Genomic DNA, 13,863 nt, shown 5'->3' on the forward strand with positions numbered 1-13,863 from the left:
TTAAAAAATAAATAAATAAATTGGCCAGGCATGGTGGCTCACGTCTATTATCCCAGCACTTTCGGAGGCCAAGGCAGGCGGATCACTTGAGGTTAGAAGCTTGAGACCAGCCTAGCCAACATGATGAAACCCTGTCTCTAATACAAATAGAAAAACCAGTTGGGTGTGGTGGCACGCACCTGTAGTCTCAGCTACACGCGAGGCTGAGGCAGGAGAATCGCTTGAACCTGGGAGGCAGAGGTGGCAGTGAACTGAGATTGCGCCACTGCACTCCAGCCTGGGCAACAGAGCAAGACTCTGTATCAGTAAATAAATAAATAAATAAATAAATAAATAAATAAATAAAGGCAGGACGTGGTGGCTCATGCCTGTAATCCCAACACTTTGGGAGGCTGCAGCGGGTGGATCACCTGAGGTCAGGAGTTCGAGACCAGCCTGGCCAATGTGATGAAACCCTGTCTCTACTAAAAATACAAAATTAGCTCGGTGTGGTGGTAGGTGCCTGTAATCCCAGCTACTCAGGAGGCTGAGGCAGGAGAATTGCTTGAACTTGGGAGGCGGAGGTTGCAGTGAGCTGAGATTGTGCCACTGTACTCCAGCCTGAGTGACGAGAGTGAAACTCCGTCTCAAATAATAATAATAATAATAAAATACTAATAAAAATAAATAAGGAGGCACGGTGGCGCAGGCCCATCGTCCTGGTGCATAAGGAGGCGAGGCCAGACGTTCGAGATCAGCCTGGGCAACATAGGAAGCCCTCATCGATATAACAAAAAATCAAATACATAAATAAACAAACACGTTTTCATCCTCAAAACGACCCCTCAAGGTAGAAGCTTCTATTATGGATCCACCCTACAGATGCGGCAAACTGAGGCCCAAAAAGATTAATTCTGACTCCAAAAGCCACACAGATCAGAAGTGGGGAATTGCAATGAAAGGCGCTAAGGGAGGAAGCGAAGGACGGTCCCCGAAGGTGAAACTAGACTCACCCGAGGGGCCCCTCCCGCCTGACAACCCGATTGCCGGGCCACGTGGAAGGAGGAGGCTGGTGTGAATCACCCAGCAGCCATGCACCACTTGCTATTTTAGGTGCTGACTCAGATTTTGTCAGAGCTCTGGTCCCGGTGGCAGCCGCAGCGGCCCTGAAGTGAAACTGGGGAGCAGAGTTCTGAGATGAGATTCCAGGGTGCAGTGAGGTTGTTCCCAATAGAGGGTTTTAGACCATCCAGGCCGGAACCAGCTGCAAATACCTGAGCAGGGGCAGTGAACTGGCTATTTCTTTATTTGACCGACGGTCATCGAGCGCCTACTGCGTGCTGGGAATTGTCCCAGACAGCAGACAGAAGTGATTAGTCAGTGACTGTCATTTCCGTAGGGGAGGAGAGGAAGGAATAGTAAACAAGTTATCAAAGAAGGAAGTAAAATAGTTTCAGAAAGTGAAGAGGCTTCAGGCCAGGTGTGGTGGCTCACGCCTATAATCCCAGCACTCTGGGAGGCTAAGGTGGGTGGATCACCTAAGGTCAGGAGTTCAAGACCAGCCTGGCCAACATGGTGAAACCCCATCTCTATTAAAAATACAAAACTGGGCCGGGCGCGGTGGCTCAAGCCTGTAATCCCAGCACTTTGGGAGGCCGAGACGGGCAGATCACAAGGTCAGGAGATCGAGACCACAGTGAAACCCCGTCTCTACTAAAAATACAAAAAATTAGCCGGGTGCGGTGGCGGGCGCCTGTAGTCCTAGCTACTCAGGAGGCTGAGGCAGGAGAATGGCGTGAACCCAGGAGGCGGAGCTTGCAGTGAGCCGAGATCGCGCCACTGCACTCCAGCCTGGGCAACAGCGTGAGACTCCGTCTCAAAAAAAAAAAAAAAAAAACAAAACAAAACTGGCTGGGCGTGGTGGCTTACGCCTGTAATCCCAGCACTTTAGGAGGCTGAGGCGGGTGGATCATGAAGTCAGGAGATCGAGATGGATGTGAATGGGGGAATCTCCAGCTCACTGCAACCTCTACCTCCTGGGTTCAAGCAGGCACCCACCACCACGCCTGGCTAATTTTTTTTTAATTTTTTTATTTTAGTAGAGATGGGGTTTCACCATGTTGGCCAGGCTGGTCTCGAACTCCTGACCTCAGGTGATCCACCTGCTTCAGCCTCCCAAAGTGCTGGGATTACAGGCGTGAGCCACCACGCCCGGTCCGCAGCCTTTTTCTGGGCCTCATCTTCCTCATTTGTACCACGGACCTCAGATCTGGAACTCCCATTCCTAGCTGTCTCCATGTACCTCCTTTAGATCTGTAAAGGAGGGTCATTTCGAATGCCCTGAGGGTCAGGCACAGTGGCTCACGTCTGTAATCCCAGTAGTTTGGGTGGCCAAAGTGGGAGGATCACATGAGGCCAGGACTTTGAGATCAGCCTGGACAACATAGTGAGAATCCTGTCTCAATGAAATGAAATGAAATAATGAAAGAAAAAGCCAGGCATGGTGGCATCCACCTGTTGCCCCAGCTTCTCGGGAGGCTGAGGCAGGAGGATCCCTTGAGACTGGGAGGTCAAGGCTACAGTGAGCTACCATGTTATCACTGCACTCCAGCCTTGGTGACAGAGCTGGACTTTGTCTAAAAAAAAAAAAAAAAAAAAAGTGTCCAGGCACGTTGGCTCATGCATGTAATCCTAGCACTTTGGGAGGCCGAGGTGGGCAGATCACTCAAGGTCAGGAGTTCGAGACTAGCCTGACCAACATGGTGAAACCCTGTCTCTACTAAAAATACAAAAATTAGCTGAGCCTGGTAGGTGCCTGTAATCCCAGCTACTCAGGAAGCTAAGGCAGGAGAATCACTTGAACCCGAGAGGCAGACATTGAAGTGAGCCAAGATCGCACCATTGCACTCCACCCTGGGCGACAGAGCAAGACTCCGTCTCAAAAAAAAAAAAAAAAAAAAAAAAAAGCCCAGGTTGGGCGCGGTGGCTCACGCCTGTAATCCCAGCACTTTAGGAGGCCGAGGTGGGCAGATCACGAGGTCAGGAGATTGAGACCATCCTGGCTAACACAGTGAAACCTCGTCTTTACTAAAAATACAAAAAATTAGCCGGGCGTGGTGGCAGGTGCCTGTAGTCCCAGCTACTCGGGAGGCTGAGGCAGGAAAATGGCCTGAACCAGGGAGGCGGTGGTTGTAGTGAGCCAAGATCGTGCCACTGCACTCCAGCCTGGGCAACATAGTGAGATTCCGTCTCAGGAAAAAAAAAAAAAAAAAAAAGCCCCCAGGACCTGAGGGCCTTATCCCTGGGGGGTGTCCAGGCCCTGGGCCAAGGGTACCATCATTGTCCGTCATTTACAGATGAAGAAACTGAGGCCTAGAGAGGTGGAGTCAGTTATCTGAGGTCTCACAGCCACATAACCGACCTGCGGGGGCAGAAGAAGGAGCTGGGTGCTCTCTCCTGGATTCTAGCCCATACGGAGGCTGTGCAGACAGTTCATTCACTGCCTCCATGTTGTTTATTTGTTTTTAGAGACAGAGTCTCACTCTGTCGCCCAGGATGCAGTGCAGTGGCGTGATCTCAGCTCACTGCAACCTCTGCCTCTCAGGTTTAAGGGATTCTCCCGCCCCAGACTCCAGAGTTGCTGGGATTACAGGCGGGCGCCACCACACTCGGATAATTTTTGTCTTTTTATTTAATTTAATTAATTAATTAATTTATTTATTTTTTGAGACGGAGTCTCACTCTGTCGCCCAGGCTGGAGTGCAGTGGCCGGATCTCAGCTCACTGCAAGCTCCGCCTCCCGGGTTCGGGCCATTCTCCTGCCTCAGCCTCCCGAGTAGCTGGGACTACAGGCGCCGCCACCTCGCCCGGCTAGTTTTTTGTATTTTTTAGTAGAGACGGGGTTTCACCATGTTAGCCAGGATGGTCTCGATCTCCTGACCTCGTGATCCGCCCGTCTCGGCCTCCCAAAGTGCTGGGATTACAGGCTTGAGCCACCGCGCCCGGCCAATTTTTGTCTTTTTAAAAGAGACGGGTTTTCACCATGTTGGCCAGGCTGGTCTTGAACTCCTGACCTCAAGTGATCCACCTGCCTCGGCCTCCCAAAGTGCTGGGATTACAGGTGTGAGTCACCGCGCCCGGTCTGTGAGTTCTTTTGATAAGCAATTATTGAGCGCTTGCTGTATGCAAGTCTCTACAGGGCCCTGGGGCCACAGAGTTCTTCCCTGCCCTGGTTCACTGGGCAGTGAGGGAGGAGCAGGCAGAGTCATCCCTCCTTTTATCTGTCAGCATTTATTGAGCACCTGTGTGTGCAAGCTCTACGCTGGTGGTCACTGTGGAGGTGACCAACACAAATCTGTTTTTTTTTTTTTTTTTTTTTTGAGACGGAGTCTCGCTCTGTCGCCCAGGTTGGAGTGCAGTGGCCGGATCTCTGCTCACTGCAAGCTCCGCCTCCCGGGTTTACGCCATTCTCCTGGCTTAGCCTCCCGAGTAGCTGGGACTACAGGCGCCCGCCACCGCGCCCGGCTAATTTTTTGTATTTTTAGTAGAGACGGGGTTTCACCGCGTTAGCCAGGATGGTCTCGATCTCCTGACCTCGTGATCCGCCCATCTCGGCCTCCCAAAGTGCTGGGATTACAGGCTTGAGCCACCGCGCCCGGCCACAAATCTGTTTTGTCTCCTCAGGAAACAAATCTGTGTTGTTGTCCCAGCGCGGTGGCTCACACCCGTAATCCCAGCACTTTGGGAGGCTGAGTGGGGCTGATCATCTGACGTCGGGAGTTCAAGACCAGCCTGACCAACATGGAGAAATCCATTCTCTACCAAAAATACAAAACAATTAGCTAGGCATGGTGGCTCCTGCCTGTAATCCCAACTACTCGGGAGGCAGAGGCAGGAGAATTTTTTTTTTTTTTTTTTTTTTTTTTTTTTTTTTGAGGCGGAGTCTTCACTCTGTCGCCCAGGCTGGAGTGCACTGGCACAATCTCGGCTCACTGCAAGCTCCGCCTCCCAGGTTCGCGCCATTCTCCTGCCTCAGCCTCCCGAGTAGCTGGGACTACAGGCGCCCGCCACCGCGCCCGGCTAATTTTTTGTATTTTAGTAGAGACGGGGTTTCACCGTGTTAGCCAGGATGGTCTCGATCTCCTGACCTCGTGATCCGCCCGCCTCGGCTTCCCAAAGTGCAGGGATTACAGGCGTGAGCCACCGCGCCCGGCCTTTTTTTTTTTTTTTGAGACGGAGTCTCGCTCTGTCTCCCAGGCTGGAGTGCAGTGGCCAGATCTCAACTCACTGCAAGCTCTGACTCCCGGGTTTACGCCATTCTCCTGCCTCAGCCTCCCGAGTAGCTGGGACTACAGGCGCCCGCCACCTCGCCCAGCTAGAGAATTTCTTGAACCTGGGAGGCAGAGGTTGTGGTGAGCCAAGATCGTGCCATTGCACTGCAGCCTGGGCGACAAGAGAGAAACTCCATTAAAAAAAAAAAGAAGAAGAAGAAGAAAATCTATGTTGTCCAGTGCTGGAGACAGTATCAGGCAGCTATGGGGTGATGGGAGCTCTGTTGGGGAAGTTGTGGGACCCCAAAGGGGACCCTAGACTGGCCTGGGAGGATTAAGGGAAGTTTCTGAAAGAAGGAAGTAAGCTAAGACCTCAGGCCTACATCGGAATGAACCACAGGTGGGGAGAGAGTTCTAGAGGGTGGTACGGCATGGGGGAAAGTCTGGAAGGTCTGGAAAGCAGTTCCAGGCAGGACCAGGTCCCCAGAGCTAGGGACTCAGCTGAGATTTGTGCTGCCCTGGCGCCCTCTGGTGGTCACCACCCACCAGCGCCACGTGGCCACGGCGGCCCAGATTCCCTGGGAGCCTAACAGCCTTGGAGAAAAATAGGAAGAAAAAAATATAAGAAAATGTCCTGGCCGGGCGCGGTGGCTCAAGCCTGTAATCCCAGCACTTTGGGAGGCCGAGACGGGCGGATCACGAGGTCAGGAGTTCGAGACCATCCTGGCTAACACGGTGAAACCCCGTCTCTACTAAAAAATACAAAAAAACTAGCCGGGCGAGGTGGCGGGCGCCTGTAGTCCCGGCTACTCGGGAGGCTGAGGCAGGAGAATGGCGTAAAAACCCGGGAGGCAGAGCTTGCAGTGAGCTGAGATCCGGCCACTGCACTCCAGCCTGGGTGACACAGCGAGACTCCGTCTCAAAAAAAAAAAAAAAAAAAAAAAAAAAAAGAAAATGTCCTATTTATTTATTTATATAGAGATGGAATTTTTGCTCTTGTTGTCCAGGCTGGAGTGCAATGACGCGATCTTGGCTCACTGCAACCTCTGCCTCCCGGTTTCAAGCGATTCTCCTGTCTCAGCCTCCCGAGTAGCTGGGATTACAGGCATGCACCACCACGCCCAGCTAATTTTGTGTTTTTAATAGAGACGAGGTTTCTCCATGTTGGTCAGGCTGGTCTTGAACTCCTGACCTCAGGTGATCAGCCTGCCTCGGCCTCCCAAAGTGCTGGGATTACAGGCGTGAGCCGTCGAACCCGGCCCGATGTCCCCTCTATTTAAAAACGGTGAAATGTGAATAAATAACAGAGGATTTCTTTCTGCAAGTCAGTATACACACAGCCAGACTGGGCTGGGCAGCTATGTGTGCCTGCTTGGAATGATCTCTTTCTGATATATATTTTTTTGAGACTGACTATCACTCTGTTGCCCAGACTGGAGTGCAGAGGCCTGATCTCAGCTCATTGCAGCCTCCACCTCACAGGTTCAAGCAATTCACCTGCCTCAGCTTCCTGAGTAACTGGGATTACAGGCATGCGCCACTATGCCCAGCTAATTTTTGTATTTTTAGTAGAGATGGGGTTTCCCATATGTTGGCCACACTGGTCTTGAACTCCTGAGTAGCTGGGAGTACAGGCATGCGCCACTATGCCCAGCTAATTTTTGTATTTTTAGTAAAGATGGGGTTTTGCATATGTTGGCCACGCTGGTCTTGAACTCCTGAGTAGCTGGGATTACAGGCATGTGCCACGATGCCCGGCTAATTTTGTATTTTTAGTAGAGATGGGGTTTCTCCATGTTGGTCAGGCTGGTCCTCAACTCTTGACCTTAGGTGATCCACCTGCCTCGGCCTCCCAAAGAGGTAGGATTACAGGCGTGAGCCACTGCGCCCGGCATTTATTATTATTATTATTTATTTATTTTATTTTTTATTTTTTGAGATGGCGTCTTGCTCCGTCACCCAGGCTGGAGTGCAGTGACGTGATCTCCACCTCTTGGGTTCAAGTGATTCTTGTGCCTCAGCCTCCCAAGTAGCTGGGATTACAGGCGCCTGCCACCATGCCCAGCTAATTTTTGTATTTTTAGTAGAGACGGGGTTTCACCATGTTGGCCAGGTTGGTCTTGAACTCCTGACCTCAGGTGATCCACCCACCTTGGCCTCCCAAGGTGTTGGGATTAAATGCGTGAGCCACTGCGCTTGGTCCTGTTATTTCTTAAGTGGAAACGTCAGTGGTTTTTACTGTATTCACTATATTATGCAACTATCGCCACTATCTAATTTCAGAAACTTTCATCACCCCAAAAAGCAGCACTGGAACCATCAGCTGACACTCCCAACTGCCGTCCCCACCAGCCCCGCACCCACGCATCCCCTTCCTGTCTCTGTGGATAGGCCTGTCCTGCACATTTCACTGAAATTGGATCACGTGGCCGGGTGCAGTGGCTCACGCCTGTAATCCCAGCACTTTGGGAGGATCAGTGAGATCGAGACCATCCTGACTAAAATAGTGAAACCCCGTCTCTACTAAAAATATTTAAAAATTAGCCAGGCGCCGTGGCGGGCGCCTGTAGTCCCAGCTACTCAGGAGGCTGAGGCAGGAGAATGGCGTGAACCCGGGAGGCAGAGCTTGCAGTGAGCTGAGATCGCGCCACTGCACTCCAGCCTGGGTGACAGAGCTAGACTCTGTCTCAAAAAAAAAAAAAGAAAGAAATTGGATCACACACTGTATGGCTTTTTTTTTATTTTTATTTTTATTTATTTTTATTTTTTTTGAGACGGAGTCTCGCTCTGTCGCCCAGGCTGGAGTGCAGTGGCGCGATATCGGCTCACTGCAAGCTCCGCCTCCCGGGTTCACGCCATTCTCCCGCCTCAGCCTCCGAGTAGCTGGGACTACAGGCGCCCGCCACCACGCCCGGCTAGTTTTTTGTATTTTTAGTAGAGACAGGGTTTCATCATGTTAGCCAGGATGGTCTCGATCTCCTGACCTCGTGATCCACCCGCCTCGGCCTCCCAAAGTGCTGGGATTACAGGCTTGAGCCACCGCGCCCGGCCAAACTGTATGGCCTTTTGTGTCTGCCTTCTCTCATTGAGCAAAACATGAATATCTTTTCTGATGCCCATCCTTTTTTTTTTTTTTTTTTTTTTTTGAGAGGGAGTCTCGCGCTGTCGTCCAGGCTGGAGTGCAGTGGCGCGATCTCAGCTCACTGCAAGCTCCGCCTCCCGGGTTTGTGCCATTCTCCTGCCTCAGCCTCCTGAGTAGCTGGGACTACAGGCGCCCGCCACCTCGCCCGGCTATTTTTTTGTATTTTTTAGTAGAGACGGGGTTTCACTGTGTTAGCCAAGATGGTCTCGATCTCCTGACCTCGTGATCCGCCCGTCTCGGCCTCCCAAAGTGCTGGGATTACAGGTGTGAGCCACTGTGCCCGGCCCTTAGTTTCTTCTAGAAGCATCGTTGCCCTCCCGGGCTTGGCATGAGGCTGAGCCTTTGCCGGGGGTCACCCTAATGCTGAAGCTAGAGATTGCATGACCCAGGCCCTGGCCCAGCCCTGCAGACTCCCTCCAGAAACTGAAAGGAGGAAGTTTCTGAGACTGCACAGCCAGGCCCCGCTTGGCCCCTCTGGCCGTGAAAATAAAGGGCCTTCTGGAAGGCAGGGACCAGAATAGAGCTTCACTTCCTACAGGCTTTGCACCAGCATGGAATTTCCAGAAGGCCCCCCAGGATCCTCTTCCTGTCCTGTCCTTCCTGTGAAACTATTACCATCCACCCCCCACCTCAGCCCTATGTCCCAGAAATTGCTCTGCTCAGCCAGGCACGGTGGTTCACGTCTGTCATCCCAGCACTTTGGGAGGCTGAGGCTGGTGGATGACTTGAGCCCAGGAGTTCGAAACCAGCCCAGCCAACGTGGTGAAATCCCATCTCCACAAAATTACAACAAATAGCTGAGGGTGGTGGCACGCGCCTGTAATCCCAGCTACTCGAGAGGCTGAGGCAGGAGAATCGCTTGAACCCGGGAGGCGGAGGTTGCAGTGAGCCGAGATCGCACCACTGCACTCCAGCCTGGGCGACAGAACAAGACTCTATCTGAAAGAAAACAAAACTAAAAATAAAAAAATACAATAAAATTGGCCGGGCACTGTGGCTTACACCTGGATTCCCAGCTACTCGGGAGGCTGAGGCAGGAGAATTGCTTGAACGTGGGAGGTGGAGGTTGGAGTGAACTGAGATCTCACCACTACACTGCAGCCTGGGCAATAGAGCGAGATTCTGTCTCAAAAACAAAATACAATAAAATAAAGAACAAAAAGAAACTGCTCAGCTCAAGGTCCTTGGTGATCTTGTGTTGTTTTTTTTTTTTTTTTTTTTGAGACGGGGTCTCGCTCTGTCACCCAGGCTGGAGTGAAGTGGCCGGATCTCAGCTCACTGCAAGCTCCGTCTGTCGGGTTCACGCCATTCTCCTGCCTCAGCCTCCTGAGTAGCTGGGACTACAGGCGCCCGCCACCTCGCCCAGCTAATTTTTTGTATTTTTTTTTTTTTTTTTTTTTTTTTTGAGACGGAGTCTCACGCTGTCGCCCAGGCTGGAGTGCAGTGGCGCGATCTCGGCTCACTGCAAGCTCCGCCTCCCGGGTTCCCGCCATTCTCCTGCCTCAGCCTCCTGAGTAGCTGGGACTACAGGCGCCCGCCACCGCGCCCGGCTAATTTTCTGTATTTTTAGTAGAGACGGGGTTTCACTGTGGTCTCGATCTCCTGACCTTGTGATCCGCCCGCCTCGGCCTCCCAAAGTGCTGGGATTACAGGCTTGAGCCACCGCGCCCGGCCAATTTTTTGTATTTTTTAGTAGAGACGGGGTTTCACCGTGTTAGCCAGCATGGTCTCGATCTCCTGACCTCGTGATCCGCCCATCTCGGCCTCCCAAAGTGCTGGCATTACAGGCTTGAGCCACTGCGCCCGGCCGACCTTGTGTTGTTAAATCCCAGGGTCACTTCTCCATCTGCCTTGACCTCTGGCCTTTGTCACTCTGCTCCAGCCATGTGAGCCTTCCTATTGTTCCTCCAACATACCGGATGTGGTCCTGCCTCAGGGCCTTTGCATAGGCTGTGCCTTCTGCCTGGAATGCCCTTCCCCCAAGCACCTACATGCCTCCCTCGTCACTTCCTTCAGGTCTTTGCTCAAACATCACCATCTGGCTGAGCGTAGTGGTGGGCACCTGTTGTCCCAGCTGCTCCAGAGGCTGAGGTGGGAGGGTCACTTGAGCCCAGGATTTCGAGGCTGCAGTGAGCTATGATCGAACACGCCACTGCACTCCAGCCTGGGCGACAGAGTGGGATGCTGTCTCTCTCTTTTTTTTTTTCTGAGACAGAGTCTCGCTCTGTCACCCAGGCTGGAGGGCAGTGGCGTGATCTCAGCTCACTGCAAGCTCCACCTTCCAGGTTCACGCCATTCTGCTGCCTCAGCCTCCCAAGTAGCTGGGACTACAGGCGCCCGCCACCATGCCCGGCTAATTTTTTCATATTTTTAGTAGAGACAGGGTTTCACTGTGTTAGCCAGGATGATCTCAATCTCCTGACCTCGTGATCCGCCCGCCTCGGCCTCCCAAAGTGCTGGGATTACAGACGTGTGCCACTGCGCCCGGCCGGTAGGAGAATCACTTGAACCCAGGAGGCAGAAAAAAAAAAAAAAGTGATTCTCCTACCTCAGCCTCCCAAGTAGCTGAGATTACAGGCACACGCCACCACGCCCGGCTAGTTTTGTATTTTTAGTAGAGATGGGGTTTCACTGTGTTGGTCAGGCTGGTCTCCAACTCTTGACCTCAAGTGATCTGTCTGCCTCAGCCTCCCAAAGTGCTGGGATGACAGGCATGAGCCACCATGCCTGGTGGATGCCCAAGTCTTTTTAAAATTTTATTTATTTATTTATTTATTTTGAGACAGGGTCCCACTCTGTCACCCAGGCTGGAATGCAGTGATGCCATCACAGCTCACTGCAGCCTCAACCTTCCACATCAGGCAATCCTCCCACCTCAGCCTCCTGAGTAGCTGGGACCACAGGTGCATGCCATCACACGCAGGTAATTTTTGTAAAGATAGGGTTTTGCTGTGTTGCCCTGGCTGGTTTCAAACTCCTGGGTTTAAGCAATCTGCCCAGCTCGGCCTCCCAAAGTGTTGGGATTACAGGCATGCACCACCATGCCTAGCTGCTTTTTTTTTTTTTTTTTTTTTTTTTTTTTGAGACGGAGTCTCGCTCTGTCACCCAGGCTGGAGTGCGGTGGCCGGATCTCAGCTCACTGCAAGCTCCGCCTCCCGGGTTCACGCCATTCTCCTGCCTCAGCCTCCTGAGTAGCTGGGACTACAGGCGCCCGCCACCTCGCCCGGCTAGTTTTTTGTATTTTTTAGTAGAGACGGGGTTTCACCGTGTTAGCCAGGATGGTCTCGATCTCCTGACCTCGTGATCCGCCCGTCTTGGCCTCCCAAAGTGCTGGGATTACAGGCGTGAGCCACCGCGCCCGGCCTTTTTTTTTTTTTTTTTTTTTTTGAGACAGGGTCTCACTGTTGCTCAGGCTGGAGTGCAGTGTTATGATCACAGCTCACTGCAGCCTCGACTTCCCAGGCTCAAGCAATCCTCCCACCTCAGCCTCCTGAGTAGCTGGGATTACAGGCATGTGCCACCACATCCAGCTAATTTTTTTTGTAGTTTTAGTAGAGACGGGGTTTCACCATGTTGGCCAGGCTGGTTCTCGAACTCCTGACCTCAAATGATTCTCCTGTGTCAACTTCCTAAAGTGCTGGGATTACAGGCATGAGCCACTGCGCCCAGCCTTACACGTTTTGTAGAGATGGAGTTTCACCGTGTTGCCCAGGCTGGTCTCGAACTCCCGGGCTCAAGCAATCCTCCCGCCTTGGCCTCCCAGTGTTGGGATTGCAAGCGTGAGCTTCTGCACCTGGCCTCAAGTCAGTTTTTCCGTTTCTCGATTCCATGTTCGCTTCCTGCTAGCTGGTGTATTTTGTTCATTCCCTCCATTATCTGTTCATTCCTTTGCTGAGCAGTGTGTATTGAGCATCTACTGTATGCCAGGGGTGGCTTCAGATCAGGTGGACGATGTTTTCCGGGACGGATCCCGTTGCTGCCCTCACGGGGCTCGCAGCTCCAAGGGGAGGCGGGCACAGGAGTGGGTGGTCTCGTGTGGGCTTGCCGTGGGTGCGACCGGGATGCAGAAGGAACTAGGGGGCGGGGCCCCAGGAGCAGGGTCTGAACCCACCGGTAGTGCTCAGAGCTCTCTGCAGCCCCCAGGAAGGAAAGGGCACTCCGGGTGGAGGGCATGGCACAGGCAACAACCCGGAGGGGTAGGAGGGAGTGTGGAGCCTCCAAGGGACCGAGGGGAGCCAGTGTGGCCCACCTTGGTGCAGGCCTTGTGTCCCCCAAGCCTGGAGGTAGCGGAGGCATGAATTATCTGTGGGGACCCAGAAGGTGCCGCAATGAGCAGACGCTGCCACCAGAGGGCACCATCGGACAGCGGTTCCAGCCTCTCCCAATCACGGCTGGCGCGGGGACAGTCCCTCTTTCCCCGGCCTGCTCCAAAGAGACAGCCCAAAGCGGGAGGGGTCCTGAAAAAGTGCCCAGTTCTCAACCATGCCAACAGCCTCCTCGCCCCTCTGTAAATTGCAACAATGGACCGGGTGCGGTGGCTCACGCCTGCAATCCCAGCACTTTGGGAAGTCGAGGCGGGTGGATCACCTGAGGTCAGGAGTTCGAGACCAGCCTGGCCAACATGGTGAAACCCCATCTCTACTAAAAATACAAAAATTAGGCCGGGCGCGGTGGCTCACGCCTGTAATCCCAACACTTTGGGAGGCTGAGGTGGGTGGATCACGAGGTCAGGAGACCGAGACTACCCTGGCTAACACGGTGAAACCCCGTCTCTACTAAAAATACAAAAAAATTAGCTGGGCGTGGTGGCGGGCGCCTGTAGTCCCAGCTACACAGGAAGCTGAGGCAGGAGAATAGCGTGAACCTGGGAAGTGGAGCTTGCAGTGAGCCGAGATCGCGCCACTGCACCCCAGTCTGGGCGACAGAGCGAGACTCCGTCTCAAAAAAAAAAAAAAATACAAAATACAAAAATTAGCTGGGCACGGTGGCCGGCATCTGTAGCCCCAGCTATTCAGGAGGCTGAGGCAGGAGAATCGCTTGAACCCGGCAGACTGAGATTGCAATGAGCCGATATGGTGCCACTGCACTCCAGCCTGGGTGACAGAGCAATACTGTGCCTCAACAATAAATAAATAAATAATTGCAACAAGAATGACAGCTAAATACCTATCCCCATTGGCAGGTCACTAGGGCTCTTTTTGCCCCATTTTGCAGGTGGGGAAACTGAGGCACAGGACGGTAGCGTCGCTTTGCAAAGTCACATAGTGAGACTGTAAAGCCGGGATTAGGATGAGGCTAGAGAGCACCCTCAGAGACAAATTAAAGGCAGAGTTCATCCTCAGGGGTGCGCAAGTGCGGGATCTTTGGAAATCTCTGTCTAATATTGTTTCCAGCCCGGCTAGAGCCCAGAGAGGGCAGATGCCAGCCTGAGGCCACACAGCAGGCTCTTCTCCAGTCCCCTCCCCCAAGAGT

General features: G+C 52.7%; 1 protein-coding gene across 3 annotated transcripts in view; it reads left to right on the top strand.

Annotated features, from left to right (window-relative positions):
- Positions 1 to 13,863, top strand: part of MYDGF (myeloid derived growth factor) — a 408,533-nt gene that overhangs the window by 244,165 nt on the left and 150,505 nt on the right. Inside the window, exon 1 of one of the 3 annotated variants that reach the window (XM_050770877.1) lies at positions 8,740 to 8,743. The exons of the other annotated variants lie outside the window; for them this stretch is intronic. The gene's annotated coding sequence lies outside the window, so the exon portion shown is untranslated. Of the gene's footprint in view, positions 1 to 8,739; positions 8,744 to 13,863 lie in introns of those variants that run through there. 3 annotated transcript variants of the gene reach the window in all.

The sequence above is a fragment of the Macaca thibetana genome, chromosome 19 (genome assembly GCF_024542745.1).
Source record: "Macaca thibetana thibetana isolate TM-01 chromosome 19, ASM2454274v1, whole genome shotgun sequence".
Taxonomy (NCBI): Eukaryota; Metazoa; Chordata; class Mammalia; order Primates; family Cercopithecidae; genus Macaca; species Macaca thibetana.